Source organism: Mustela erminea, chromosome 2, assembly GCF_009829155.1.
Source record: "Mustela erminea isolate mMusErm1 chromosome 2, mMusErm1.Pri, whole genome shotgun sequence".
NCBI classification, from domain to species: domain Eukaryota; kingdom Metazoa; phylum Chordata; class Mammalia; order Carnivora; family Mustelidae; genus Mustela; species Mustela erminea.
The window spans coordinates 108,012,816-108,019,003 of NC_045615.1; the positions used below are offsets into that span (position 1 = coordinate 108,012,816).

The 6,188-nt window shown below is 39.7% G+C and overlaps 1 long non-coding RNA gene across 1 annotated transcript; it reads right to left on the reverse strand.

Annotated features, from left to right (window-relative positions):
- Nucleotides 1-328: 328 nt before the first annotated feature.
- On the reverse strand, nt 329-3,341 carry LOC116584896. The gene is made up of 3 exons (XR_004283369.1): nt 3,247-3,341; nt 2,820-2,924; nt 329-1,723 (listed from the first exon to the last, which is right to left on the reverse strand). It is a non-coding gene; the product is annotated as an uncharacterized LOC116584896 (long non-coding RNA).
- Between the last annotated feature and the right edge of the window lie 2,847 nt (nt 3,342-6,188).

The window sequence follows — 6,188 nt, forward strand, 5'->3', positions numbered from 1 at the left end:
TAGCCATTATATGGGCAGAGAAGGGAAGGGATTTGGTAGGCAAGAAGAACAGAATACAATCTGGGGACCACAGTACCATTTGGAGATCACACAAGGAATGTCAGCAGCAGAAAGGAGGCATAATAAGGGTCTTGTGTTTATTAAGAGGAATAAGAGAAAGCTTTCAGCAAAATTTAAAAAGCATAAACTATTTTTTAAATAATAAAAAATGTAACTATATTAAACTAAAAGCCAAAGTTCTAAATACCTCCTACCAAAAAACCCACAAAATTAAAACAAATAGTAAAGAGGAAAATAAAATCTTGCAGCAACTATATCAAAGGGTGTTAATGTTTTTATTCTGTAAAGAGTTCATTCAGACTACTAATAAAAGGAACAATTGCATAACAGTTTATTTAATTGTTCAACAAATATTTATGATGCACCTATTATGAGCGCAGTTCAGAAAAAGAAAAACAAATCCCTCAGAATGATATGAACAGAAGCTTAACCTCACACAGTGATTTAGTAAATGCAAATTAAAACAACAGGATATTTTGTTTATTTTTACCTAACAGATTGGCAACAATTAAAAGGATTACAAAACATGGTGTGGGCAAGATTTTGCAGAAACATATAACCACATGGTGGTAATGGGAGTATATATTGGAATAAACTTTTTGAAGTTCAGTTTGGCAAAAGGTCAGTATCTAGTAAATACCCTTTAGCTCAGAAATTCCACTCCAAAGAAATATTTTCTACAGACATACACACACATGCACTCAGCAAGTTATGTCTAAGGATATTCATTGCAGTAATGCTTGGAGAAGAAATAGAAAAGTAAAATGTTCCAAACTGAAAACAATCTTCATGTTTATTTATTTATAGGCGATTGTAGATTTACATTAAGATACATTTATACAATGAAATACCTTGAACCATTAGAAAGAATGTGCTAGAATAATATAAAAATAATAGTAGGTACTAATATGAGAATTTCTACTACATATCATTAAGATAAAAGAAATGGGAGAGAGAAAACAGTGTTTTTGGATCCCTTTCATCTGTGTGAGTGATCAGATGGGAAGATAGGGCTGTGAGTGTGAGTGTCTGCATTCTAATCTATTTGCGTAGGATACAGGTGTAACAATTTCTATTTCATTCTATTTTCTATCAATTGTGTGAAATTCATGTCTTGAAATCTATAGATTTTACTTGATTAATTCGTTTGAGGATCACTGCACACTTGTAGACTATTTTATTTTCTCTAGTGTCTTTTTTTGTTCTTATTCCATATTTTCTATATCTTCACATCTTAATGCAGCTCTCAAACATATTACACATCCGAAGGAGATTCCCTTTATCCCCTCTAAATCCAGAACACTATATATGATTTGTGATGTTTTTATTTAAATGAGAGACCTCTGTATTTAGAATTATTAAGTTCAAGAACTGAATGTCCTAGCAGAGAGAAATATAAAGATGTGCTTGGGTCTTTCTCCAGGGCCAGAAAGGTCAATAATTCCTTTGAGAAAGAAAACTCTAATCCATGTGCTCTAATCCCTTGTGCATGATGATCCATGAGCAAAATCCCCAAAGTTGAACTGTCTTTGTCTACTGTCTGGCCCATTTTTCTGATAAACACATCCCAGGAGACAAAGAAAATTTGGTTGGCCATCAGGTGAAAGTCAATCATTCTGGTCCTAGAAAAATACTCACTAGAATTCAGAACAAAGTAAGCATCCTTAAAAAAAAAAAAAAAAAAACACATTATACTCGATTTGTTCTTCCTCTGTTTCAGCATAGCCTCACAGCCTTAAGTGACAGTTTCCCAAATGACAGCATTTACATGGGACACCCTAGAACACTTATTTCAGAAGTTAAGGAGCTCCCCAGAGGCAGTCAGTCCTGATGGGAAGACAAAGCAGCTGGGCAGGGTACTGGTGTCCAACACCCTTCGGAGAACTAGCAGACAGAGACCCAAACCCTGGGACCATAGAGGCATTTTCTGAATTAGTGCTGGAAGTCATGACTGCAAATTACATGTTAGCACTTTCCTTCTGGATTGTGCTTTTATGAATGGCTATGAACATTACAGCAGTCACCCTGTATCACTAAAAAGCCTTGTGAAAGATACTATTAGCCCACACACCAGACAGTTGTCTAATTAGAAACATAACATCCCAGCTCAGTTGAGATGTTGGAAATCACAGTGGCAGCAAGCAGAGCAGTCGCACGTCCTGGGAACCATGCATAGAAGACAGCCGTCCTGGTGGCTCATTATGCCTTCTCTGGTAGAAAGGGGGTCCTACCACAGGTCACATATTGGATAATAAAAAATAATCGTAGCAACAAGCTCTTATGTTGTTCGCCCTGTGGGACGGACTCTGTTCTAAGTGTTTTTATGTGATTGTCATTTAATCTGACAACAGCTCTATAATCCCTGTACCCGTTATTGCTACATGTCAAACCAGAGAGATGGAGCCACATGGCAAAGGCACACAACTGGTCAGTGCGTAAAGGTAGGTGGCTCTGGAATTCTGGCAGGATGGCTCCAGGGCTTTCACCCTAATCACTCTGCTATACTACCTTTCTAAAACTTCACTGGGGACTCAATCAAGGCTCCCCTCCTTCTTCATTTCAGAGCAAGTACAATGAGCACTGATTATGATTTTACCTATGGCCTCAGTCACTTTGTAGAAAGTAGAAAGATCATAGGCAGATGATTGGAACTCTGTTTGAAATTTTCTCAGCCACTTGCTCAGGGTGGGGCCCTGAACTGGGAATCTATTATCTTTGACTAAATTTCTCACCTGGAAAGCGAGAACAAGAACACTCACCATACAAGGTGTCAAAATTAAATGAGATGTTTGTAATGGTGTTCAATGCATACTGGTTCTCTTCTCTGTCTTAGCTCTGCCTTTTTCATAATCTCCTGTCTACTCCTTAAAAAAAAAAAAAAAAAAAGATTGTATTTATTTGTTTGTTTAGAGAAAGTGCATGAGCAGGGGGAGGGGCAGAGGCAGAGGAAGAGAGAGAATCTCCAGCTGACTCCCCACTGAGCATAGAGCCCAACATGGGACACAGGGCTTGATCCCAGGACCCTGTGATAATGACCTGAACCAAACCAAGAGTCAGTTGCTTAAACAACTGAGTCACCCAGGCACCTCCCTTAACCTCCTCCCTGTCTACTCTTATTCACCTCAGAATAGAGATGATAATAAATCTCCTTATTTTCAATAGCACCAGGAATTCCTTGGCTTGTACCTGCAGCATTTCAGTCTTGGTCTCCATAGTCACACGACATTGCCTCCTGCGTGCTCTTCGTGTAGTGTTTCTCTTTTCTTATAAAGGAGCACCTGGGTGGTTCAGTGTTTACCTTCAGCTCAGGTCATGATCCCAAGGTCCTGGAATTGAGCCGTGGGTTGGACTCCCTGCTTAGCCAGAGAGTCTGCTTTTCCGTCCTCCTTTCCCCTTCCCCACCTCTCTCAAATAAATAATTAGAATCTTAAAAAAAAAAAAAAAGAGATATATTGGATTAAGACCCATTCTAATGACTTCATCTAAATTTGAGTACATATGCAAAAACCTATTTTCTTTTTTTTCTTTTCTTTATTTCTTTTCAGCGTAACAGTATTCATTGTTTTTGCACCACACCCAGTGCTCCATGCAATCTGTGCCCTCCCCAATACCCACTACCTGGTTCTCCCAACCTCCCACCCCCCACCCCTTCAAAACCCTCAGGTTGTTTTTCAGAGTCCATAGTCTCTCATGGTTCACCTCCCCTTCCAATTTCCCCCAACTCCCTTCTCCTCTCTAACTCCCCATGTCCTCCATGTTATTTGTTATGCTCCACAAATAAGTGAAACCATATGATAATTGGCTCTCTCTGCTTGAGTTATTTTACTCAGAATAATTGCAAAGATCTATTTTCAAATAAGGTAACTTTCACAAGGGCTAGGAGTCAAGAATTCAAATTTTTTTTTTTTTTTTTGGATGACACAATTCAACCCATAAGAGGGATGTAAACATGACAAATACAGAGTAACACAGAATTGCTCCAAGATAAATAGAGAGAACTGAGGCACATGCCTGGAACTTTTGATAAATTTATTTCTCTCAATCAGGAAACATGAATCAGTAAACAACACATTTCATGGAGAAGGTAACAGTGGATTGGGAGGCCAGAATAATTGAGGAAAACCCTTTCTCATAAGAACAGAGGGAGTAAACTTGCTCCCTTAATGTCTACTGTATACTATTCCTACTCTACCTCATTTAATCCCTCCAACATCCCTAAGAGGTGGAGAAGTAAATTCACACTCATGAATGATTAAGCAACTTGCTCAAGATGAGACCACTGGTAAATTTCAGGTCTGGAATATGAACACAGTTATGCCTGGCTTCAGAGCCAGAGAGCTTGTGAGAGCTCTCACAGCTGTTCAGTGCTATCTACACATAAGGGATTAAGATTATTATAATATAATTGTGGGTCTATCATTATTATTGCCACATGGAAATGGTGACCACTAGATATAGATGAACTCACCAAGGGGATCCAAGGTCACTCACTCAACTGACCTGATTTCTCTAACCACCCTCCATCTTCTTCCCCTATCCTCAGATCCTATCTTACCTCTGGGTCCAGAAGGGTCAACCCTTGAGGTATTAGTGCAGCTGTAGCCCACTGAGACTTCCATAAACAGGTCACAGGTAGGAGAGCTAAGATGTTGTGCAGAGTCTTGAGTCTAACACACCTAAACTGACAACCCCGCAGTCCTTATCCAGCTCTGTGACCTAGTATCATTGAGTTTCAATTTCCCCACTTGTAAAATAAGTACAATTATGCCTAGTCATATGGTTATTGTGAAGATTAATTAAATGTGGCAATACATGAAAAACACCTAGTATAGCACCTGATACCTAGTGCATAGTCAACTAATTATACCTGATATGATAACTTTCTTACCTCCCTAAACCAACAGGCTCTCCTCTATTTTAGTTCATTGTGCTATACTCCAGTACTCTGATACAAATGGAGGGGTGGAATGAAAGAGCACTAGATCCATAGAACACAAACACAGTGGGATTTTGCCCAAGGGCAGTCATACTTCAAACCACGTGGTGTAGGGTACAGGAACACACAGAGGTCATAGTTACCTAGGGTGGCTGTAACAAAATGCTACAGACTGGGCAAGTTAAAACAACAGAAATGTATTGAATACAGAAATGTATTTCACAGTTCTGGAGGCTAGAAGCCTAAAATCAAGGTGTTGGCAGGGCCATGTTCCCTCTGAAACCCCTAGTAGACAATCCATTCTTGCTTCTTCCAGTTTCTAGTAGCCTCAGGAGCAGTTCCCCAGCCAGTAAATACACCATTCCAGTATCTGACTTCATCCTTACATAACTTTCCCCTTGTGTCCCAGTGTCTTCACATGGCTGTCTTCTTCATAACAACATGACTCATATTGGATTAGAAGCCCACCCTACTGCAGTACAATCTTATTTTAACTAATTATGTCTACGAAGACCCCATTTCCAAATAAGATAACAGTCTGAGGTCCTGGGGGTTAGGAGTTCAACATCTATTTTGTGGGAGACACAATTCAGCCCACAATAGACCATGCAGACCAAACTCCAAGATTCTGGCTTTCCATTCTCCTTTCCCCTCCATTCCCCTCCCCTCCAGGACCTAGGTTACAGTCTGGCTGATGAGACATTTGAACCCTCAGATTGAAGAGACTCCTTGCATGCATCTCTTTCCAACTCAGCATGCAAACAACATTGATCATTTGAAACCAGCCACAGTGGAAGTATTCACACAACAAACACTTCTCAGAGAGCCTATTCAGCCTTTACCATTCCACAGATGCCTGGGGGAGTCCCTCAGTTCCTGTGGCATAATAGACAGAATCCATGGGTTTCAAATTAGAGTGGACAGAACCGAGGAGGACTTTCATGTGGGGGCTGAGAAAGTCAGTTCACTTCTCCTGGGAAGTGTGTAATAGAGGTCAGAATGTTTTTCATGCTACCCTGTAGGCCAATGGTAAAGACTGAAGGAGATAATGGGTGGAAATACAATATATTCTTTCCAAACATAGGATTATTACGTTGCATTTTTCTTGCAGGGACTTGTTTTATTCACCTTGAAAAATACAAACAGGCCTCAGACATGGCACATGATGGCTACCCAATATTTATTAAATTAA